This window comes from Anser anser (assembly GCF_964211835.1).
Source record: "Anser anser genome assembly, chromosome: 22".
Classification (NCBI taxonomy): domain Eukaryota; kingdom Metazoa; phylum Chordata; class Aves; order Anseriformes; family Anatidae; genus Anser; species Anser anser.
The window spans coordinates 5349210-5374085 of NC_139743.1; the positions used below are offsets into that span (position 1 = coordinate 5349210).

General features: G+C 53.9%; 1 protein-coding gene across 4 annotated transcripts in view; it reads left to right on the forward strand.

Annotated features, from left to right (window-relative positions):
* Positions 1–147: 147 nt before the first annotated feature.
* GRIK4 (glutamate ionotropic receptor kainate type subunit 4) overlaps positions 148–24876 on the forward strand; it is a 171000-nt gene continuing 146271 nt past the window's right edge. Inside the window, exon 1 of one of the 4 annotated variants that reach the window (XM_083808314.1) lies at positions 148–265. The gene's annotated coding sequence lies outside the window, so the exon portion shown is untranslated. Of the gene's footprint in view, positions 266–563; positions 3212–24876 lie in introns of those variants that run through there. The other 3 variants (XM_083808317.1, XM_083808316.1, XM_083808315.1) reach the window with 3 other exon arrangements.

The window sequence follows — 24876 nt, forward strand, 5'->3', positions numbered from 1 at the left end:
CCTGCTCCTTGCCCCTCCCCACCCCCTGTACCCCCCCTCCTTATCTCCTGCGCCCCCTCCCCACCCTTTTAACCCCCTCCCTTATCTCCTACGCCCCCTCCCCACCCTTTTAACCCCCTCCCCACCCCCTGCCCCCCCCCCCGACGCCCCCCGCCCCCTGCACTTCCCCCGCCGGCCGCCGGGGTCCCGGAGCCTCGGGAGCGGGGCGGGAGCAGCAGCGGCAGCCGCGGGCAGAGCCGCGCCGGGGGCAGAGCAGCGCCGCCAGGTAGGGGCCGCCCGGGGGGCCCCCGGCATCCCACGGGGAGGGGGCTGGGGGGGGGCAGCACCCCCCTATAGACGCCCACACACCCCCCTATAGACACCCACACCCCCCCCCCTCGGGGGTCGCAGCTCCGGCCGGGGGGTGCCCACCTTGGGGGGCTTGGCTCGCATCCCCCGACCCCCCCACCCCCGGTTTGTTTTCCGCAGCGTTTTAACGCGGGGAGAGTTTGCGCCGGCTTTGGGGAGAGCTGAAGTTGAGGGAGTGAGGGCTGGGGGGGGGGGGCCGCAGCTCCCGGGGCTTACCCGGAGACCCCCCCCCCCCCCCCGGGGGACCCCCAGCAGCAGCAGCCCGGAGCCGGCCGGGGGCTTCCCCCCGAGCCCCCCGGTGCTGCCGCCCAGCCCGGCTGCCGTGGCCCTGGGGAGGACGCTCCTCTGCGGGCATCCTGCCCCGGCACGCCGGGCTTTGGGGTCTGGGGTTTGGGGTCTGGGGGCGCGCGTTCCGGCGGAGTTGGGCTCGTGAATAATTCAGAATATGCCAGGCGCTCGCGGCGTGCGCAGACGTGCGGGCTCGGTGCTGGCACAGGCTCTCCGAAATGAACCCGCTGTGGGCAGCCGGGGGCCAAACTCCGCGTAGGGACCTCTCCCTAGGCCCGACTTCGTGCCGGGATTTGGGCACGGCCCGCAGCTCTGCCTGGCCGAGATGCCCCAAGCACCGTCCAGCACCCCCCAGCTCTCCGCTATTTCCCATCCCCAGCCCGGCAGGACCGAACCCCGCAGGCTGAGACCCTGGGGAAAGTTCCCAGGAGCTGCTCAGCCCGGCTTTGCTTCGCCTCCCCCGCGTGCCCCCGTGGCGGCGAGGAGCTCCCGGAGCATCCCCGGGTCCCCGCAGCCGGTGGCGAGCGATGCTGCGGCTGCCCCGAGCTCCACCAGCCCCTGCCAGCTGCGATCCCTTTGTCTCGCTGAGCTTCTCCTCCCAGGCTGGGGGCAGCGGGAGCGGAGCCGTCCCGGGGGCCACGGCCCCGGGGAGCGAGCATCCCCGCGGAGCCGCTGGTGCTCCCGCTGCCGGCAGCGCTTCCCGGGGCCAGGACGTGCGTGCTCGCAGGTAGCAGGGGGATGTTTGCTGGGCTCGGTGCTGTTCTGCTGCGGCTCGTTTCGTTCTTCGTCTCACCACTTAACGGGAGCTTGCTCTCCGGAAGAAATCTGCAGTGAGGCTCCCACCACGCCAAGGTGTTGTTAAAGCGTCTTGCTGCAAGCCTGCTTTGGTGTTCGGGCATTTGGGGGTTTGCAGGGAGCCGTCTGGGCAGGGGAAGGGATGCTAAGAGGCTGAAGCTTTCCCCGTCGGTTCCCGTTTGGGAGTCGGGGCTGATCAGCAGAGCCAGAAGTTGGGAAAGTTGCTGTGCGGCTCGCTCTGGTTCGCAGGGGTTTCTTTGCTCCCGTCTGGCGTTAGTCAGTGCCGTGGGCAGGGAGCTGTGCCCGGGACGTGGGGCAGAGGGAGCCGACAGCCTCCGTGAGCACGAGCACAGCTGAAGATTTGGCACAACGAGGGCTCCTCGTTCCTTAAAACAGCCATTTCAGGCAGCCCCTGGAGCTGGTGACGGTGGTGGCAGCCCCGAAACAAGGTCCTGGGGTGGCTGGGAAGGGCAGAGAGCACGGCTGCGGGGTGAAGGCAGCCAAGGGTCCCCAAGCAGAGCCGCCCGCAGCTCGGGCAGAGGCTGCGCCGCTGCCGCCCGCCGGCTTCTTGCTGGAGACTTCTTTTTGCAAGCTGTGCAGGGAAAAGAAACCAAGGAGCGACGCGGGCTGGCAGAGGCCTGAGCGCCCGGGAGCACGCGGCAGGCTGGGGGGGCGGCGAGCGGGGCAGGGGAGCTGCTCCTTGGGGAGCCCCGCGGGGGGACCTGCGAGGCGGGTAGGCACGGGCACACGTGTGGGGGGGCTGGCTGGGAATGAGGGTCCGTGGGGGTGAGCCGAGGGAGGGAAGGGGGAAAAGGGGACGAGCCCGGGGTGACACAAGCCATAAAGGACCGGGGAGGAGCGGGTGCATGCTCAGGAGCAGATATCGCAGGGCCACGCGGGCAGAGAGCTCACCCGTCCGACAAACGTCTGTTTCCTTGAAGCCGCTTTGAGCTTCGTTTTGCATTGTCGGTACCGAGGACGTGCAGGTGGTCAGTGCCTTGCCCTTTCTAAAGGCTCGCTGACGTGGCTGGGCTGTGGGTATCGGTTCTCACTGACTCTGGGGGGAGATCTTCACGCAGAGCTATCGGTAGGGTCAGATTTTATTTGTTTTGCAATATGCAGAACGTGAGACAGAAGTTTCTGTAGGTCTTCTCTTAGACCTGGGGGAGCGATGCAGGGAAACCTGTGGGGTTTCGGTGGCTTCACGGTGAAAGCTTTACGTAGGAAGGGAACTCCTGGCTTTCGGCTGTGCAGAGGAGGCTGCTGGCACTGCTGCAGAGCTGCTTCTGTGCACAGGGGAGCCCAAACTCTGCTTTGGCTGCCTGTCTGCTCCCAGCAGAGACACCGACACGGTCCTGGGTCCTCGGACAGGAGAAATGGGGCACCTGGGGGAGGTAAAAAAAGAAGAAAAAGAAGTTCCAGGACCCATGAGGAAGCGATGGAGCGCTGTTAAGGCTCCCTGCAGTAAGTTTCCACCTGCCCTGTGGGACAGGGGCTGGAAGGGCAGCCCGTGGGGCTAACACCAGTGCTTTTTGCTTGTAATGGCCCACAGGTGCTGTAAATCTGTAGGTGCGGGGTGGTTCATCCAGGGGCCTAGAGTAAATGGTGTGAAGTTGCAGCAGCTGTTGGCAAAAGGGACGGCTCCTCCCCGTGCTGGGGCACTACAAGGCACGGACCCAAGCGGTCAAAGGGAGCTGCCAGGCACCCCAGGAGTGGTTTTGCCACGCGATGCCTTTGCAGAAATCAAGCATACCTGAGGAAGAGCAAGGATGTGAGGCAGGTACGGGCAAATTATCACTAAAATATTCTGATGGGTCTAACCTTGGGGGTCAAACCACCATCGCTTATGAGAGGATGGGCGCACGGCAGGGAAACCTGCCTGCCTGATGCTGCTGGCGGGTTGGGAGGTTAATGAAATGGGAACCGAGGACGTACCGACGGACCTCATTTATTCGGATGTTTTCATTAGATCCAACCCAAAGAGACTATTTTAGGAAATAAGTAGCAGAATGTGGGCAATAAACAGCGGTGTAAGGGGAAGAGTCCGGTGCCAGCTTTCCTTGTTCAGCTCTAGAAAACAGAAGTGGAATGGAGGAGCGCAGATAGGTGATTATGGGAAGGTTCCTCATGCTGAGGGTGGGCTTATTTGTGATCTTTAATGATTTGGAGGTGGAAATGGATCAGAGCTGGGTGAGAGACACAGAGCACGCCAATGGAAAGGGCTTTTGCTGCTGAGCATTTGGAGGAATGAACAGGCGAGGCTGCTGCGTTTGGGCAGTGCTCGGGGCGTAACTCAGCCTGGAGCACCCCAAGCGTGTGAAAAAGGAAAAACTGGAGCAAATGGGGCTTTTTTTCCTGCTGGTGTGGTCAGTGATGCTCCTGTGGGGCTCTGCCAGGAGAAGGAGCGGGGGCAGGAGATGCTCTGACCCAGCACACTGCTGCCTGTCCCGGGCACCGCGTGCTCCAGCGGCAGCGTGGTGACCGTGGGTCTGTACCCAAAACCTCTGGCGTCAGACCAGGGACTCCTTCTGCTGGAGCCAGGCAGCTGCCCTGGATGGGGCCGTGGTCACGGGCACCCCAGCGGGCTGGCTGGCTTCCCAAAGGACATAGGGAGCCCCGCTGAGCTCCCCCAGCTCCTTCCTGTGCCTTTCCAAGGGGACAGATCCTGTGCTAATCGCTCTGGGGAAGGAGGAGCTGAGGGTGCCAGCTGTCCGTCTGCCTGGGTGATTTCCCCTCCAGACCTGCATTGCTTCTCACTGGAGACTTGGGAAGCGCGTGCGGCGCTGGAAGGGAGCGAGTTATTGTGAAGTGGCTCAGGCGGGGGTTGCAGAGAGGCTGTGGTCTCACGGTGGGTGCTGGAGAAAAGCGAGCCTGGAGGATTCGTGCTCCTGCCCGGCCGCAAATCCCCGAGCCAGGGCTCCGTCAGGTGTCGGGGCTCCGATATTTATTCCGGCCGTCCTTCGCATGGCAGCGGCTGCATAATGCAACACCCGCACGGCGTCTCAGCCGAGCACCCGGTGAGCCCTCCAGCGCGAGGGGATTTTCATCTCTGCTGAGATCTCCCGGCTTCAAAGTCTGCAGAATTCATTTGCATCCTTCATGAGGAAGAGAGCCAGGCATACGTGTGTTGTTTTTTTTTTTTTTTTTCCTTCAGCCTCTGTGTTCCTCCCCTCCCCACCTGCTTTCCAGTTTATTTGGTTAGCTCAGCATCAGCACCATGATGTGGAAATAAAGCAAAGGAGCTTCGTTGTGGCCTTATTGCATATGCATAAATGAGAGAAATAGATCATCCTGGCAATCCCTAGCTAGGCTACCATTAGGGGAAATTCTCCTGTGACCTTATAAACCCTGCTTTGCAAGGGTTTGTAATGAGTCTGCAGAAATTCATTCTGGGCACAAACAAGTCATCTGAGGTCTTAGACCCCGTGAGCACAAAGTAATAATAACACTAATTTCCCACCCACTCAGGCATGTGCTCGGCTCCTGGAAGACTTGGCTGTTCTTACAAAGCAGGTTTTCCCTTGCTGGGGCTGTCACAGCGGGTGGGAGCGGGGGCGAGTGGCTGCGTCCCCCCCTTGGAGAGCCCCCCGGAGCCGTCCCGTGGTGGGGCTGGAGCCCCCCTGCATCGGGGCACTGCAGGCTGGGGGCTGGGGAGTCGCACCTCTGCCTCATCATGAAGCTGCACCCATCCCTTCCTCCACGGGCATCTGACCCTGAGAGCAAAGATAGCCCGGGCCTGAGCAGGAGGGATGGACTGATTAAAAAAAATAAAATAAAATCCTGCAACATTCCGTGTTCAGCCTTTAGATTTTATATTTTAACTTTTTGCTGAGAACGAGCGGGGTTTTGGTTCAGTGGCAGAAGTTGACGTTTTTCTGAAGAATGGGCTGCCTTTTGGTGCAGTGGATTTATTTTTTCGTCGAGCTCTCTGGCCCTGCTCGGAGCCGGAGGGATGGCAAGGCGAGTTGGCACCGATGTTTAGATCCGTGGTGGGGCTCATGTTGGGCCTCGACCTCGTGCTTTGCTCTTGTAGGCGGCGATGGAGAAGCAAATCGCTGCGTGTGAAGGCATCGCTCTTCATGCGGCTCATCCAGGGCGGGGTGGCGAGGCTGGGGAACAACGGAGCCCCTGGCAGAGCTGGGCTGCAGCACAGGGCTGCTAGGATGTGTTCCTCTGAGCCCAGTGCTCACCCACGGGCTGTTACACATGCCAGAGGTTCGTCTTTCATCCCAAACCAGGCTGAGCAAACTGTACTTCGCTCCCCTTGTACTCATTACTTGCCCTCGCTCTTTTCTTCTTTGCTCTCCTCTTGTTCCTCATTTTGCTCCACCTCGGGTGTGATCTGCTAACATCTGGCGTTAAAGGATGGTGTGTGTGCACGGACAGCTCCGAGAGCAGGCTATCACATCTCTTTTTAGACTGAAAAATGTTTGGGGCAGAGACTGTGCTAATGCTCACAGAGCATCTGGTCCTCTCCAGGTCCAATTCATCACTGTCTTGCGGTTTGCATTATTGTTCACACCAAGGGAAAGTGGGTGTGAAGCTGGAATAATAATGTTTCACACTTGCTTTGCATTGGTTTTGATACCCAACAGCATTTTAACCTATCAGGAAAGGTGTAAAGAAATTGAGGAGAAGGTGAAACTAGAAATCGAGGAGAAGTAGTGTACAAATAACGAGTTAATTACCTATGCTGAAAAAAATACCACTGTGATCAACTCTACACCAATGGCAAATTTAAAGTCAAGATGGGATTTTTATATTTGAACTTAAGGGTTCAAGTTGTTGTGCAGGAATTGGTGGGTGAGGGTCTGTGCGGAGCAGTAGGGCCCTGTAATGGTTCTCCTCACTTCCACCTGTGCATGCCGTGAATCTTAAAAAACCCACCTCGAGCATCGCTGGGGAGCGGCGATATTCTCCTGAGTCAGCGGAGAGCCCTGAATGGTATCTCCGTAGCACAACACGCCCTGCTCATTTAAAAAGGCACCGATGGGGATACTAGCCATTAAATGTTGTGGTTTCTAGTCAACGTTGTAATCTCTTTAATGAAACCTAATGGCAAATAAAAAAAAAAAAAGAATTTAATGCTACTTGGCGGGTCTGAAGTTGTGTGCCTGAGAACCGGTGCCTTTTGGTGTTATGATGGTTGGGCTTCCCAGGAGTCTTTAAAGTAACATGTCTCTCAGTGATCTGGACTGACGCGCCTTTTGTTCTGTTCCTGCTGGGTGTTAAACAAGATTTAAGTCTCCTCAGTCCCTATTTAGTTATTGAAGAACATCGCAGCCAACACAAATGCAAACAAAACTGTCTGGTTGTTTGTTTATGCAACAGATCATTAGAACGTCTGTAGGAAAAAAAAATGTTCTGGTCTGTTAGATAATTAATCTGCATTTTAAGAATAGTCTAAAGACATATTTGCAAGCTAGTCCATTGAGCTGCTGTTATCTAGTCAATAATCCCCATATTTAATAGTCCCTAAGAATGTATTTCCATAATGTGCTGCGAACAGTTGAGAAATCTGCATCCTTTTTGTCTTAAGATGTCAGCGCTTGCACATTTCCTATGACAAATTTTTTTTCCGACGATTGGTGGAAAAATCCAGGCGTATCAGCTTCCAACTGGTAGGGCTAAGAAGAGGGGGAGAGGAGGCTTCTTAAAGCAAAGCCTGGCTCTGCGTCCCCTCGAACACGGAGTGAGTTTGGGATTTCCATCTGGCGTCGGGTGCCGGAGCCTTGGCAGCGCTGCCCCAAATGTCCCCATGGGTTTGGGGTGTGGGTGGGGGGTTTTGCAAGCTCCTTGTCCCACGGGTGTCAGAGCAGCAGGGGCTGCAGGTGCAGCTCTGGGAGGGGTATGAATGTCGTGGGATTTAGCGTTTGCTGTGCTCTGGCATGGGCACACCGGTGCTGCTGGGGTTCGGTGGAGGGAGCTCTCGTGGTTCCTGGGAGCTGGCTTTGCCTTGGGACCACGAAGCATGGCTTGGGACCCAGCCTGCCAAATGAGCTCCCTCTTTCCACTTTGGCCCCTGACAGCTGTGAAATTCGCTCATGGATGGTGGAGCAGGCTCTGGTTTTGGGGTTCGTGCGGCACAACCCGTGAGCCTGCGCTCAGGTGATGAGCGCGAGGGTTTTTGAGCAAGGGCGTGAAGTTTGGTCGAGTTCTCAGCTGTTTATAACGGGGGGAAAAAAGGGTAAATGTGCAGACAACTCCGGCGGCGTGTGCCTGGCGTGTGATAACTTACTAATCCCCATTAACGGGAGCAGGGAGTAAAACCCACACTTGGAGAGAGGAACCCGTGGGAGCTGCCGCGTCAAGGTGAGAAGCTGGAGCTTAATTTCATTATCTTATCACTAACCTGCTGGTCCTACAGTGGTGTGAATTCTCGGGGAGTGTTGGTGCTATCTTAGGCAGTCTAAGCAGAGAAATAATGAATCCAAGCCGGGAGAGCATTGTGTGCAGTTCTGGTATCTGTACTTTAAAAATGATGTTGGCAAACTGGTGGGAGATAAGAGAAGAACTGCAAGGATGATTTGAGGTCTGTAAAGCATGCTGGAGAGAGAGGCTGCAGCTCAATCTGTGTCTTTTAATGAAGAGAAGGTTAAGGGGGGATTTGATTGCTGCCTGTAAATACTTAACCAGGGCAGGAGACTCTGCGAGCCGAAGGTTCAAAGGCAGGACGTGGTTCTGTGGCTGGATGCTCAAGATAAATCAATTCAGATGAAGAAAAACAAAGGCCTGCTTTATTTTTGTACTGCTCTATAGTTAGGCACAGGAGCGAATTACCCGGGACTTGGTATATTTGGTGTTTTTCAATGGAAATGATACCTCTGCAGGGGCTGCTTCAGGTCAGCTGCAGGCTGTGGTGGCTTGGTTTGGGAAAACTCAGCAGGAGTAAATAACAAATAAAACAAGGTTTTCAAAGTGGTCGTTAGTGGCCTTCAAATCTTTTAATTAAGTCATTTTTTTTTATTTTTAAGGCAGAAAGCAACACTCACCAGAGAATGGGGCTGTAGCTTGGAGGAGATGGGGTTGGGGTCAGCAGAGCCTGTTTCTAGGACTTGGCCAGAAGCCCTGGCATTAACAGGGTGGTGCTGGGTCCGGGCACGTGCTGACCTTCTGTTACACGGACAGCGACGCGCAGCAGGCACCCCTGGTTTCTTGTGCTCAGGAGCAACACTCTTTCCCTGCAGGCCCCTGGTTTTCCATCCCAGCAGCCGGGGTTTGGATGTCTGCAGGGTGGCCGATGGGGTTGTGATTTTCTCAGCCCCGCTCCCCTCCTGCCCCTTCGTTAGGCACAGCCCCTGGCACCTGCTGCACAAAACCAAAGGATGCTGCAGCCACAGATGCCCCGTGCCACCACCTAGACATGCTCAGCAAACTCGGGGAGGGCGATGAAGAGGCGGCGTTACCGTTCAGCCAGTGGCTGGGTGTTTTTTAGCGCGCACGGCGTGCTCGGGAGGGTGACGTTCCGCTAATACCCAGCTCCTCGCCACCCTTACAGCCGCAACGCCAGGCAAAAGGGGAGAAGGAGCAACAGCAAGAAAATCCAGGGACAGATGGCACCTTGAAACCAAGGGGGCAGGGGTGATTTGGCCGTGCCCCCAAGCCAGGACCCTTCTGCCTGGGCTGCAAAGCCCTGGGCCAGCTCCTTTGGCTCCGCAGGACCTGGGGGTGTTTCCTTTCGGGTGGCGGCATCCGAATTTTTCCCTATTGATGTCTCATGTCGGTGCGTTGAAGAAAATGAAATTAGGGTTTATCTGTATGAGGGAGAGCTTGCCATTTGCAAAGCCACGTTTTGCTTAAGTTTGTAATATTGTAGCTGTTAATTGAGTGCTCATTGATTGTCTGTCAGTGCCTTGATGTAATCTGTTATTCCCCTTTCCGAGGGATGGCCCGCCACTGATAAAATAGTACCGCTGCTCTCGTACCGCGTGGCTGTCTTGACTCTTCGTATTTTCGCCCCCAGTGATTCCATTTTACCAGCAGTATAATTAGTATCATCTCCTCCTCTCTGGAGGCACCTCAGCCTTGTTCTCTCGCAAGTACCTTTAATGCACCTAATACTTCAAGGCTTTTAAGTGGCCCGAAACACGAATTTAACCAGGGGATGCGTTTGAACGCGGTCCAGGAGCTGTTGTCTGGGAGGATTTAGGGTCCCGGTTTCCCCAGAAATTGCTTCATCCGTTAGAGGTTCTTTGTTGCTGAAGGTTCAATTATGGGAGTAAATAGTGCTTTACGGGGGAAAAAGAAAAACCAAAGCCTAGCATCACCCCGCTGACACACGGGGAGGCGGCGGCAGGACCAGGCAGGAGAGCCGCGGGGTTTGATGTAGCTCCCGGACCCGCGAGTCCTTGAGTGCTTCGTTAACGCGAGGCGAGGAGCTGGCAGCACATCCCAGTAATCCCCTGCACTCAGCGGTGCTCCTCTTCTGTAGCCACTGCGTGATCCGACGCGTCCGAAGTAATTGCATTTTATTTCATTTTTTTGCAAAGAATGAGACTCGTGGCGTGACGCGGGGAGGGCGGCGTGGGTTTGCATATTCAATTTCTTTGGCCGGAATTTGCAGGAAATCTTCGAGATTTGCGGGGAGCTTTTCTGAAGCTATTGGCTGGTCTTTAAGATCTTTCTGCCGCGTGCTTGGTGGACTCGAGCACTTTGGAAAGATTAATTAACCCTAGGTGAGAAACTGTGATTTAACATTTATATAGGGGGGGGAGCGAAATTAATATTCCTGCTGCCATGCTGAGTATGTTTAAACTTCTGCTTTCGGCTTGTCTGATTTGGAATAGCTTCTAACTAGTACAAATGATAGAACAATTTATTTTGGATGATGAGTTATGAGAATATTGCTCATACACCCAGAACACGACATTTTCAATCACATCTTCATTGCATTGGTAAGGGGAGAAAAAAATGATTTTCGTATCTTGACATGTTTATCCTTTGGAGACTGAGTCAATTATCGTATTGTAAAAGAATTCGCTCTATAGCTCTTAGGTCTCTGGGAATATCACTGTGTCAGGAGGAAAATCCTGCAGGCTTTTCTTCCAGCTGTTGCAAAATGGGAAGGATGGCGTGAGTTAAGCGATCCCTACAGGTGACACCCAGGAATAGGAAAACGACTTTATGAAAGCCTGGTGCTGACAGACATGAGTTAGAGTCCATTAAGTTCTGTGGAAAAGCTGTCAAGAGGAAGCAAATTTGTCCTCGAATACTCTTTTGGTTCAGGCTGCTTTAATTTCGTGACTAGAGCCACGCAGACAACGTCTGAGAGGGGCTGGGAATTACCTGACCGGTGTCTGTGCGGATTTATGATCGCACTGCGAGCGGCAGGCCCTGAAAGCAGGGGGGGCTCTGGCCACCCTGGGCTGCTGGGGACCTTGTCAGAAGCTCTGAGCGAAGGTCCCATTGCTGCCAGGTGGTCCTGAGAGTCCCTGTGCGCTCCCTGCTTGCTTTCCCTCCCTCTCCAGCCCCGACTTTGGGGTACAAGTGATTTTTTCCCCCCCCTGCAGCCATGCGGGGTGGTATTGGGGCGTCAGAGCTCTGCTGATGTGTTCGAGATGCTGCTTTCAACCACCCTGCAGACCCAAGCAAGGACAGGGAACTCCTCCCAGGCCCGTAGGCTCCTAAATCCCTCAGCACAGAGATATCTATCTCATCAGCATCTCTTTGTATTGCGCTGAGCTTTCGGCCTCCTGCTCTTGGGCTTCCTCCGGAGGCTGCAGGGTGGGCAGAGATGCTGGGAAGTGGCTGTTCGTGTGGGGCATTCCCATCGCTGCCTCATGCTGTTGCAAAAAGATGGGCTAGTTCAGCCCAGGTATTGATCGGTGTCCTCGGAGAGCAGCTCCTCGGGCTCGGACTGCCATGCACGAGTGCTGCCGCCTCCCAAAAAGCCTCTGAAAAAAGCAAAAGGGGTTAGAAAGGAGTGATGTGTTCTGCCTTGTTCATCTTCCGTGCCCAGGGTGAGCTGCGATGCCCACCTCCTGCCCGCTGGGGGGTTGTGTCCCGACTCCAGCTCCCTTTCGGACGGTGCCGTGGCAGCGCGGTGCAGCTTTAGACTTCCCTCTAGGGCTACAGGAACCAGAAAGTTATCCTCCACCAGCTTGTTAAAACAAAGCTTGGGATTCTCTTACAAACTCTTGAGCTGGGGATCTGGGGCTTTTAGAAATCATGAGACGAATGATCGAATCAGCTTCGGCTTAAAGCTCTTTGTAGCCCTTATCTGAGGTAATTGATGGAATTTGCGCGTTGCCAGTAGTGGTCCGCAGGGTTCATCCTGCTGCAAGTTGCAACAGTTTGGGTTCTTCTCCGCGTGCTGGCTGTTCGGTGGGGAGCTCCGCAGAGCAAGGCCCGTCCTCGCCTCGCCCTGCATGCAAAGTGTGGACGAGATTGCGCTCCCGGCGTGCGGCAGATAAAGGCGAGGCGATGCCGCGGGAGGCAGAAATCCTGTTCTGAAAGCACAGCCCAGCGCTGCTGTCTGCTTGGCGGTGTGTTGAGCAAACCTCCGGCCAAAATCTCCGGGTCCGTTTTGCAGGCGCTGGTGTTAACGCAGCCGCTGCGCGCCGGTTGCTTGCATAAATGCAGCTCTTAAAGCCGTCGCGTATGGGCGACAGAGCCGCTGCCCCTCCCCGTCCCCTTGGGATGGCAACGTCCAGAAGGGTTTCCCAGGACAGTGGAGGCGGTGGTCGGGCTGTATCTGCGTGTCCGTGCAGATGTCAGGACTGGAAAGCCACCGTTTCCAAGCTGGTGTGTGTAACAGCACTCCAGGTGAAATGTTCAGGGCGCAGTTACACAGATGGACGTTTTGAGCTATACGCCTTGGCTCAAGTGCTCCTGTTTCTGTAGGTCTGTTTACGTGGAGGCTTTGTGCTGGCTTTTGATTTTCCCATTATTGAGGTTGTTATGTTTTTATAGCTTTACATTACTCACTGGTTCCTTTTATTCCTTTCAAGTTTGCCAGCCATGACTAATGAAGAGTTCTGCTGCAGCCCTTTTCTGGAGTGGAGGCTCCAGCTGGGTGAAGGGGAGCCTCCCGCTTTCCACCACCCGAATTTGGCACCGGAGAGCTGGTAGGGGCACAAGGAAACGCGCTGCCTTTTCCTGGGGCAGTTGCAATAGGGTTTGTTTTATTACTGGGGTGCGTGTGCTTACCAATCTGGTAAATAAATGATTCTTTTTACTGATGAACTTCTTTTTCCACGTGAAAATCTGAAGCATCGAGTGTGTAAGGAACTGGCCGGGCTTTGTGGTGTGAGTGTCCCTGCGTGTTTTCCCAGCTCCAACATAGCCAGCGACCTGTTTGGGATCCTTTGATGCAAACGCTGCTGGTGTTTTCTGTTTGTCGATGGCCACAGTCGTGAGCGCTGGCCTGAAACATCTCGGCAAGGTCAAACGCAGCAACTTACACCTGTGTTGGGGACAGCTGAGTTATTTCTGCTTGACTGCAGGGTTGGTGCCATCGTTTTTATCTTTTCTCTGCCTTTTTCATCCAAGGCTTTATCTTCCATGCTGAGAAGCCCAGCAAGTGGCCTGGAGGCTGCTGTGCCTTCTGTCTGGGTTAAGTCCCCACGCCCCCACCTCTTGCAGGTTGAACTGGTAATTTCTTTGCATTTCCAGAGTCAGTCAGCACTGGGAATGCTCGTGGGGAGGGGACAGGAGGTGAGCAAGAAAAAAAGAGGAGCTGATGTGCCCCCAGAGGACTATGGTGACCGCTTTGTAGTAGGGGAACATCGAGCAGGTCGGGCATTTTCTCTCAGTCCCAGGACACAGAGAAGTTACGACGGAGACGGCAGAGGAGGGAGCAAAAGGCGGAGTGCTGCCAGCAGTGGGGTTTTTGCTCGGTGCCGCTGCCTGCAGAGGGTTAGCAAGCAGATGTGGAACACGGCTGTGCCGTGGCGCTGTCTGCTGTGCATTGCTGCAACCAACTTCCCACCTTCAGGTGAGGGCATTGCTGTACCCCTTTTCTTCACCGAGTCCTGCAGTTATCCTCCAGGATGAAGTGAAAACACTGGGGCAATTCGAGAGAGAAATGTGCGCCCCCTGACCCTGCTCGTCCCCCAGGCCTGCCGTGCCACCGCCTGCTGCGCGCACGAAGTCACCGCTCTGCAGTGACATTCCTGGGCATGTTTCCTCTGCCAGCCCTCGGCTAATTTTATTTCACTTCCCCCCCCGTACTTCCTTCTCCCTTTCTCACATACAGCCTGTCTAACCAGAGCCGCTTAATAGACTTTTAAAGGCCACTTAATGATGCAAACTTAAAAGCGCAGAGAAGGCATGGTGAGACAGAGCAGAGGAGCTCGCGCAGGGACAGGGGAGGTACCAGGCTCGGCTCTCATCTCCGAGAGCCTCCTGCAGAGCAGGTGAGTGTAGGAGGGCCCCACGAGAGCAGGTGATAAACCGTGCCTGGGAGGGCTGTGATTACTGCTCCGCATCCGCGCCGTGCTCGCCCCGGGGGCCCCGCGCATCCGTTCCCTGCTCTGGCTTTCTCAGCTCTCCTTTAATTAGGAGGGCTGTGGTTGTCGCGAGCGGCCCGGAGAGCAGCCGATCTGCTGCTTTTTCAAGGCCCAGGCCCGCTGAAAAATACGGGGGCCAAGCGCCTGTTTTGAAGGCTGAGAGGTTTGGGAGGGAGGGAAAAGAAGGGATATCCGCAGGGAGGGCTCGGTGGTGCACAAGGGCTGGCGTCACCGTGCAATCCTGCTCGCTCCTGCTTGTGCAAGCAGCCCCTCGGGCCATGGCTCAGGGACGTGCAAAGCTTTTTGTGTCTTTTCTGAATGGGGAAGCTCTTCTGACCTGGGACACGAATCCCTGAGCTGTGTGGGCAAAGCTGTCCCACGGCTGCGGTGTGCCCACAGAGCGCTCCGGGCACCGGCATGGGGTCTGGGCATGTGGGATCCCAGCACAAAGGGGTAAACGGCTGGAAAAAATGAATTTGGTACTAGAAAACATCTATGGAGTTCAGCCGTATAGCGATGGACAAGCTGGCTTTGTTACCACTTGTGGTATGATTTGGAGTCATGGCATTTTTAGGGTCTTGAGTTAGCGTGAGGCAGTGTTAGGAACAGCAAGTGCTGCGAGTAGATCCATTTCGGTTTGGCATTTCACTCCATTTTCCAAAAATACTGTGTTTATGTATTTAAAAAGGGAGTTGTCTTTGTGAGAATTTGCATCTCTATGACCCAATGTCACCCTCTTCAGCTGTGAGTAATCTGGGATGTAGAAACAGGTAGCTTTGGACCGGCACGTGGCACTTAATTTTTAATGACAGTTTCAAATATTTGAAATATTTCCTAGGCTTTTTTTTTAAAAAAAAGTGGAAAACAGATTGAGATGACTTTTTTTAGCTAAAGGAAGCTGTTGACTTGTATACTTGGATGCTCCCACTGAGATGCCTAGCTTTTGAGTTTTAATTCAGTGCACATTTTTGTTCGCTTTCTCGCCGGTTTTTGTACTGAACTTTGCCCTGTGGGTGGAGCCGGTGTTAGCCTCGTTAAAGCATCTAAACCCTCTAATTATTGGAGAAATGGCTGTCGGTGGATGGGAATTATCAAGCCAGCTGCTGCCAATAAGTTGGCTTTTTTTCCCTCCTAGGTGTGGATGTGCCTACTTAATTTAAACAACAGGGAGCATGCAAGTGTGGTGTGAGCGGTGTCCGCATTGCCAGCCTGGTCTAGCAGAGTGAGGGGGGTGCGAGCTCGTGGCATGCATTATTCCAGTCCAAGAGAGCTCAGAATCGTTTTGTGTTTGGGGCATTGTTGTTTTGCATCAGAACTGAAGTAACAATGGAATATTTTTAAAAGGCGCAGGGTAACGTGGAGCCTCCGGGAGCAGTTAGTCAGTGAATATGAAAAGGCACCGGCCCTAATGATGACAGGGGAAAGTTCTTTATGGGATCTGGGAGCAAAAGGCAGGGAAAAAATGGATACAGCCTGCAGAGGCACAGGATGGAATTCATCAGGGGAACAGGGCTGGCAAATAATTGCATATGCAGTTGTTAACGTCGCGGATGACGGGTTAGGGCCAGCTGCCCCATCCTTCTTGGGCAAAGCGCGTGCGAGAAGGAGAAGGAAGGTTGTGAGAACTAAAGGAAGATAAAGAAATGACGCGACGGGGGTAGGGGCGTTAGAGAGTAGCCTGGAAGAATGGAAAAGAGGAGGAGCAAAGGTGTTAAAGAGGAGGAGCGCTGCAGAGGTGTGCTGAGGGCTCGTCCTTGCTCCTGCTGAGGCCCGCAGGGGGTACGGGTGCAGTGGCGGAGCCTTGCTGAAGCCCCAAGCGGCACCGACCCAACCCATGAAATGGGCTCTGGGCCTGAACTACAGACCGTGTTGGCACAGTAACATCATTCTCAGGGCTGAGCGTACACAGGAGGCGGGGGGGCAGAGCTGGGTGGACTGGGAAAACCTCTGGGTGTAAGGGAGGTGCTGGGAGCAGAAGGGCTGCTCAGCGGTTCTGCTTTAGCAGCAGGAGTGAGATTTACTGTCTGCTGTGCATTGTGGCTACTCGGAGAGCTTTGTTTCTCTTGCATTCCCTTCCCGGCGTGCTCCTGCCTTTCCCCATCTATTTCCCTGGTAAAATCCCGGCCTGTGTTGCCCTGGCCCTGCCTGGCGGTCTCTGGGTCCCAGCTGTCTGGCACGGGGCTGCTTCGCTTTCCTCCTGCCTTCCCGAGGCCACCAGGCAGCGTTTCAGAGTTGGGAGATTGAGGCTGAACTCCGCTGTCCACAGTCAAAGCGTGAAAATAACCCTCTGGCAGCAGCATCTCCGGAGGCAGTTAGCTTGGCTGGACAGAAACTGCCCCCCCTGGGCTCCTGAACCTCAGCACCAGGCTCCGGCGTCTGCGTGGCCAGCGCGGGAGGAAAAACGAGGCCAATGCCTTTGGAGAGAGGCTGTTTGTAACTGCTTCGTCTTGCTCGCCAGTTCGAGACCTTAATGCCCAGAGCTCCCATTTGTGCTCTTGCTTGAGCCCTGCCATATGCATGGGCTGGGATGGCAGCGCAGCGAGAGCAAATTTCCGAGCTGGGCTCGCGGAGGGCAGCTGAAATCAGATGGCCCATCAGTGCTGCTCTGTAACGTTTGATTTATTAAAGCACGGAAACCTGCGGCCATCTCGGCACTGAACACATGCCCACAGGACTCCAAGAGAAACAATCTTAAAGCAAGGGAATGAACTCTTCTCGACGGCATAAATTGCAGCAAGAAAAACCGAGGCTGGACGTCGGGTAACGCCGCCGAGCAGTAGAAAGGGCGAAGCACTAAGATAGATTGCTAAGGGAGTTTGCGGAGTTCCTGCCACTGGGGATTTTAAGGAGCAGATTAGATAAATGGCTTGGCAGGGCTGAGCCCACGGGACGGGCAGGTGGGCTGGCGGAGCTCTTCCTTCCCTCCCTGGGTCTGGGTTTGCCTCCTGTGATTCCTGCAAATGCAAACGGGACCAAACTTTGCATAAGAAGCCATTATCAGCACCTCTGCAGCCTGCCTTGTGCACGCTGCTGGGGTTCTGCTCCCCGTGGCGTGCAGCCCTTTATTTTCAGGCAGGCTTTATGGAAATCGGGCCGGGTATTGTATGGAAATGTTCTACCTCGAGACTTTCAGCACCTCTGGAAGGGGAAAAAAAAAACCACGTTCGGGAAAATTAAACATTTCTGTCAAAAGCGTGATAAATCTTTTGCTGTTTAGGAAGGTGAGAAATTAAAATCGCAAAACAGGGAGCGAGCCAACGCGCGCGGCGGGGCTGGCTGGGGCTCCGGGCTTCAGCGAGGCTGTGCGAGGGAATCAGCGGGGAGACAGAGCTGTGCCGTGCTCGGAGGTCCTCGTGGGCACGTGGGGGATAGCAGCGAGCTCTCACCGTGCAGCGCTGAGCCTGCTTGTGTCTACAGCTGTTTGAGTGCCTTACAAGTGTTCTCCCTGATGTTTGCAGCGCTATGATACAGGAGTGCTGAGAAGACTGGGGGGCATGTACGTGTGTGCTTTGGCTGTCTGTTTTAATCTGCAAGATCTCCGCAAAGAGAAGATGGGGAGTGAGGTGAGCAGTGGGTTACGGATGAAAATCCAGTTTACAAATGTATGAGCAGGGGGAGAGGAAAAGAGGAGAAACGCGTGGGTCTCCTGGTGATCCGCCGGGCGCCGTAATGTGCTGTGAAGCTTACGGATCGGGCGTGCGATGGGATAACTTGTAACTCGTCCTCCCTTAGAGGGAAAATCACAGGGTGTTTTATTTGGTCTGGAGAGACTGCAGTCTCTGTCTTAGGGGGCTGTGTTGGCGCTCTCACTGTACAAAGCACAAATTATGTCCTCCCTGTGTAAGAAAACCACTCTTGTTCAGCCTTTGCTGGTCTGCTGGATCCCTAAGGCCAGGTTTTGCTATATAAAGCAGAAGACATCGTTGTGTTTTATTTCAGACTGAAGTATGTTCTTGGAGAGAGAGCTGACGTGTTAACCCATCAAGCATCCTTACTGCCATTGTGTTCAGTTGCGTGTCTGGGCCTTCAGATGGGGAAAAAACCTTTGGAACAATGGGGTAACAGCTCTGGGGCTGCAGCAAGAGGCAGAGCTCCTGGGGACGGGGTGCGGGCAGCATGGTGTCCCTGTTTCACCGGGGATGGAGCAGTCCAGAGGCAGCCCAGGACATCCCCAGCAGGTGCCAGGAGCCAGTTCTGCATTCCCAGGGGTGTCTCACCCTTTTCCTGCTCAGCTTCGGGGGCTTAGCTTGTCCTGCAGAGGGTCTGGGGACCCCTTGCCCATGTCCCCAGCCCTGGTGGGGATGAAGCAGGGTGCCAGGCTGCAGCCCCATCCCTCCCCTGAAGCGTGGCCCTGGCAGCTCCAGCGCCTCCGTTACTCTGGCAACTAGCAGCGATCAGGCAGCACCAGGCAGCTGAATTCAGCCCCTTGTTCCAGGAAAAATGCTCTCATTGAAGCCGAGCCCCAGCAAAACCCTCCTGCCTTTCTTCTGCCGAATGGCACCGACATCCCTGTGCGCGCCCAGGAGCGCGCGCGGGGCTGGGGAGCCGCTTGCCCTGTGCCACGTCCCTGGTATTTGGAGGTGGCCGAGTCCCAGGGAATGAGAAAAGGAGAAGAAGGATGCGAGAGAGCCAAGGCGTGGACAGGGGAGGGAAGATCAGGGAGAGCTGTCACCGAGGCAGAGGGCACGACGTACGCGAGAGCTGGAAATCGTGCCCCCGTCCCGCGGGAATAAAGGAGGTCTTGCAAAGCGCTCGCTCCTCTCTCTGCCTGCCCGTTTGTCAGCTTGAAACGGTAACAAAGGCACTGGTGGCACTGGGGATGTGCTGCTTCTCTGGGATTGAAGGAGCTGCCCAGAATGATAATTGGGTCTTTTTTTCATTTTTTTTAAGAAGCTAACAGGCTACTGCACAAAGTAATTAACTGGACAGATGGATACAGCAGAATTTGTAAATGTCGACAGCGACAATAAGGCACATTTTTTATAAAGGCCTTGTGTCAGCAAAAGGGCTCCGAGTTCGGGCTGGCTTTCAGGGAACCAGCTAAAATAAATGAGACTTTTAAAAATTAATAATCTTAATAGCTGCATAGGATGCAGGTGTCTGGTGATGGCTGCAGGGGTAGCCAGAAGATGGAGGGGAGAGCAAACAGGCCAGGATTTCGGTATACCTTTTTGCTCTTGTGTGTGTGTTTTGTTTTGCCTATGGAGACATCCCTTCACAGGGCACGGAAAGGGGTCGTTCCCCATCAAATGTGTGAGAGGACTGAAAAAAATATAGTTGCTGCAGTACCAAACCTAATGGATGTGTTTCAGATTGTCACCTGTGCTCTGGCACTGCCAGGTCTCTTTCTGGGAGTGGTGATCAAAATGCTCCTCGCGCCCCTGCCTGGGCTGTGCTTCTCCCACATGTGCCACTCTGCCCTTTTACGTGCAAGTCTGGGGCTTTTCCCCTGCAAAAGCCCCATCTCTTTAATCCTTGCCATTTTCTGGCTTCCTGTGGCACTGAACTCCATGAGTTTGGTTAAGCGTGGGGTGTTTTATTTTCCCTTTGTGTTTCAGAACTGCTGGTCATTGCCTACCGCAGTGGCCTCCCGCTTGACGGGCTGTCAACGTGTTACCAAAGGCATATAAAAGAGTAAGCGGAGGGCAGAGCTTGCTTGGGCGTTGCTGGACCAGGCAATTAGTCTGTGCTGGTGTTGGCTGTAGCAGGTTATTGGCCCTGTACCGATGTCAATCAGTCCAGCGAGTCTCCAAGGATGCCATCCTCCAGCATCAGCATCCCAGGAGACGTGTTAAAAGCTAGGTGAGAAACCCATTTTCCCTGACAGCTCACTGTGTATCGTAAGAACATCCATCCTCCAGATGAAATATTGTAGACACGGGGGAAGAAACCTGTTGGAGATGTGTCCCTGGGAACGCAGACAGCAAACAGGCTCTCAGGTTTATTGGCAGCTCCGGCCCTGCTTTTATATTTTAGCGCTTGCTGCTTTGGCCCTGGTGCTCCCCTTCCATCTCTGAGAGATGATGCTGGGGGACAGCTGCAGAAAGGACATCCCAGAGCCCTGGGGTGTGTTCCCCATGCCCTGAGGAACGTAACGGGGCACCGGGTTTGTGTTTTAGCAGCACGGATGTGTGTCCTGTATGGCTGGAGTAGCGTGGGTTACAGTAACGCCGTGGTGAGCCCAATTGCTGTGAAGATTTTGATGCTGGAAAGCAAAAACCCAAGGAAAACATCTCCCAGCTTAGCACAGGATCTTCCTTTGCTTTAATTAGCGGGCAGGGACTGGGACAAGTTGTTCCAACTGGGGAAGTGGGGGGATACGGGGAAGGAAACCACTAAAATCTGGCTTTCTATTAGCGTGGCAGGCTTTATTAGAGAGAGGGCGAGAGCAGCACCAGAGGCGGGCAGTGTGCGGTGCCTGCTAAATCTGTAATGACCGGCTGCAGCACCCCGGTGCTGGGAAGGGGGATGTAAAGCATTTAACAGATCAGACACTGCCAGGGAAACAAGGCAGAGCAGTGGGGGAAGCTCGCCTAAAAGAGGCTCTGCTAATCAAGGTAACTGATTTATGGGATTGTGATTACAGCTTTCGATACGCTGATGACAGAAGCACCTTTCCTGGGGTTTGTGCTTCTGGTTTCCTTTTTCTCCTCCTTGTAGAGGTACCCTGCTGTTCCCCCCCACCCTGGAAAGAAGTTCGTAATTCACTGCTGAAAGTGGATTGTTTTGATTAATTGATCTGAGAATGATTTTTAAAAGTTGCATTGGCAAAAGAGTTTGTTTTTCCTTTTTTTTTTTTTTTGCTAAGAAAGTCCTATCACCTCTGTAGAGGGGAAAAAAAAAAGAAAAAGAATAATGACTTCCTGGTTTTTGGATGCGAAAGCTCGAATTAGCGAGTGCCCAAAGCTGCAAAGACCAAGGATTGTGGAGTTGGAATTTATTTATTTTGGAAAGGTTTGAAGTCTTTCTGGTGCTGGGCGTGGCAAAGGCTAAGCATAATTCTCCCTAAAGACAAGTTAATCTGTTTTTTCCTTGCAACTTCTTCCGAATCTTCTGCTTCGGTTGGAGACCAGGTCTAGGGGTGGGCATGGCAATGCCCTCATCTTCTGAAACAACCCATAAATTTTGATGGTGATCTCAGTTTCTAGAAACTTAACTCCAGCAAACCCCTTTCGGAGGGGCCACTAGGCTTTCTGTGAGCTACAGACTAAGGAACCAACATACTGAAATCTTTTCCAGCCTTGGTAGTAAAGCCAGCTTTACAACAAATTGCAAGTTGTGGATGAATTGTCTGCAATTAGTCTAACTGCTCATGCTCTTCTTATGGGAAAAGCCTCTAGTCATTTCTGAGTGGCTTTACTGTGAAAAGATGATGCAAACAGGTAAAATCCCATTTATCTGGAGGCTCTTTCCTAGGACCGCTGTGAGCACAACGAGAGTTGTGCATCCATTGGGTTTTTGTGGTCGGTGCCAAAACGTTCAGGTCGCTGATTCATAAGAGAAAAGTCTCCTGACTTGAGCATAACAGCTCTGCTGCAAACTGCTTTCATTCATTACGGTCGGGTAATTAGTAGGCCCTCTTTCCCACCTGCTGGAGCTCCTGTGAGGCAGGGAGCAGGGGCAGGACGGGAGCCGTTCTGCACACGTAGCACCCTCGGTGGGATGCTTTGTGCACAGCGCTGGGCTCTTTCTTGCACTTCTGCCAATCGCTGTGCCTTCTGCCAGCAGCAGATAGATGGAAAGGAGTGGAAATATTTGCAGTGAGTCAGTGACAGCATCTGGAATAACCCTGCGCTGTGTCTTGACGCCTTTCCTGGCGGAGAGCTTGGAGGAGAGCAGCCCAGCAGCAAGGAAGGGCCAGGCTGGGCATCGGCGGTCAGGCGGAGAGGAGCGGTTCTGAGCACTTATCGGAGGAAACTTCTTCAGGCCATTAAGTGAAAGGGAAAGCAGTAATTTTTTTATATGTAAAATATATGAATACTGTAATCAACCAGAGTAATAGCTTGCATTAACAGGCTGGAGTAGCGCTGCGTCCGTGCATTAAGGCAATTGCCTTCCAGGTCACGGGATCAATTGCGCTGGGGAGAGGAGGCAATTGCAGGTCACGTCCCTGCTGCTTGTCGGCCCCCTCTGCTCCTCCGATTTGTGTGTGTGCGGGGCAGGGAGGGCTGCTGGCTGCCACCACGCTCAGCTCCTCGTGCAGGGGCTCTCCTGAGACGCGCGGCCCCATCGCCCTGCAGGGGAAGCTCCTCTGCCCTAATCCCGGGCTGATCTGGCTGGACATCGCCCGTGGCGTGGAGGAACCCAAATTATCCCATCTGCCTCCTGCTGCGTGGGCTTGAGTAAACCCGGGAGAGCCGGAGGAGGCTCCAGGATGGGGAAAAATACGTACGTGGAAAAATAGTTGCTGTTTTGGAGGTGACAAGCAAAAGTCATGTTCCTCCTTCTCACGGCCTCTCTTCCCTTCTGCTCTTTTTTTTTTTTCGTGTTCTTTCCTTTTGGTAAGCGCTTTTTTTTTTTTTCTTCCAGTAACCCCTAGTAAAGGAGATGGAAACTGAGAATGTTACTTGAAGGGCTTGTGGGAAAAATTGGAAACTTCGTGGTGAGGGGGCTGAATTGCAAAAATTATCAATTTTTGGAAGAAGGCCATTCTCTTGACAAAAACTATTTGAGAAATTCTCCCCGGCTCTAGCTGTAATGTGTTTTGGCCACCATCCTGTGTAATCACAGATCATTATTTCTGAAGCACGGATGCTGCCTCATCTGAAATGTTGTACGTGGGGTGTGGTTGGGCAGCAGCAGAGCTGCTCTCCCCTCCTGACCCCGCAGGCAAGGTGCAATGGCTCCCCTCTAACCCCAGCATCCCACCTCTGCAGCCAGTCTGGGGACAACCTAATTTATGGGCTCCATAAAACACTGCATGCTTTGCCTGGTGGAGATTGAGCTTTGCAAGATGTTGGGTTTGCAGGGATGCTCTCCAACCCCCTTGGTCATGCCTGCAGCACGGTGTAGCAGAGCATCGTGCCTATTGAGCTTGGTTTTGGAGGAACAAGGAGCTCTGGTCAGAGTGTGGCTGCTGTCTTTCCTCACCTTGCTGCCACCTCCCTTCGTGTAAAGCTCCTGGAAAGTTTAGGAGGTGGTCAAAGTGAAAATAAAATGAACTAAGGGATGTCGTTCTGCCGCATTGCTTTGAAGCAGGACTCTTCCTTCCTCCCTCCCTCCCCTCTGCCCCCTTTCCTGCCATCACCGCCTCCATCCCCAAAAGCCTCGTGCTCCTGCTGTGCTCCCGTCTGTCCCCTGGTCCCCAAATGTGACCGAAGGTGCGTCCACCTGTCCCGGGCTGCTGGCCTCTGCGGCAGGGCCAGAGCCTGATGGAGATGTGGCTTTTCTTAGACTCTTGCTCATGGGTTGATTATGCAGTTTAAAACTCCAGATCTCCTTCTATTTCTTCTCCCTGAAGCAGACAGGAGCATTTTGAAAATGTTTTGAAGTGCCAGTGACAGCAGCACAATGCCGGTATCGTTCTATTTAGTTGCTTGCTTTACCTCTCCCGCCTTCCCCCTCCCCTCAGCCTCCACTCCTCCCCGAACACCTGCCTTTTACCCAATTTAATTTTCACACCTCCTCCTGCTGCTGCTGTCCTTGCCAGTTATCTCCGTGGTTCTGCAGTGGGTGTCTCTCCCTTTTTGGAGCAATTGCCTTGGAGATTCCCGTCCCATCCCAAGTTGGCTTCCGTGAACCCAGGAGATCCGGTCCTGGAGCTGACCCTACCACAGCTTCCCTCCGTGTCTTGGGGGAAAAGACCTCACATCCTCATCAAGACAACACTAAAGCATAAAGTTAATTTCAAATTTGGGCTGAAGTCGTGTTGGTTTCGATGTGAACAAGTCCATTCCTCTGTGTGGTCGTCCGTGTTATTGCAACACCAGCACAGGGGCGAGAGCAGCACTTTGGGTGCAGTTGGTGGCACAGCTGCTGTCCCAAAGGCACTGGCAGGGACTGGTTCCCCCGGCTGGGAAGAAGAAACCTTATTGCCATAGGACGTCTTTACAGCTCTCTTTTAAGCTTTGATGGTGAACGTAGGGAGAGTGGTTAGCATGGGTTTTCTTAGTGGGGCATAGCCGTTCCCATTTTAAGCACAGTACATAGCCATTCTCCTAAATGTGCATCTCCTCCTGATGGCAGTGTCCATCTGACAGTCACTTTAATGTATTTTCACCCCTTAAAACACCTGTGGGCTTTCAGTCAGACCTCCTCTGGGCTTATTTTCCTCCTTGTTCCTGCGAGCCCTGCACAGCAGCCGGAGGAGAAGTCATCTGCTCCGGCTCGTGCGCCAGCAGAAGTGCTAACGAAGTCTCAGCCGAAGGGTCAGGCAATTGCTCTTCTCTTTCCCCGAAACCAGAGCCAGAACCTCCAGGGCCCTGGGGCCTCGCTGGCTGCATTTGGCGAGCGTGATCTTTATGAATCATGATGGCCAAAAAGGCAGGGGCCCAGCATGAAGCTCCAGCTCCGGTCTGGGTTTGCAGGATTGGCAGTTAAGAGGAGAGACAGAGACAATGATGTGCTCTTAACAGAGAAATCTGGAGCCATTTGATCGCAGTAACTAATGTGCCAGTAGGGATGCTTTCTGCTCCATCCTATTTTTCAGACTGCTGTTACCTTTTAGAGCAGGCCGGGAAGGCAGAGGCAGAATAGCCAGGCTCAGAGGGGCAGTGGCTGTACAGAACTCCTTTACCAGAGGTTAATAGCCAACAGGCTGCTCCTCACCAGACGCGGGACCTATTCCCCTCTAGTTTAGTGTCTAGTACAAGGCTAGAGAGGATGTGGTAACTCATGTTGGACCCTGCTTCATCTCCTCAGAGGATTTTTCCAACTCAGCTGGAGCAAGGCTAGAAGAAACGGGAGGGAAATGTTGGCACTGCTCTGTGCAGACACGCAGAACCTCTTAACCGTGATGATGAGGTACAGGTTTGTAGTACAGAAAAAGGAAAAAGCC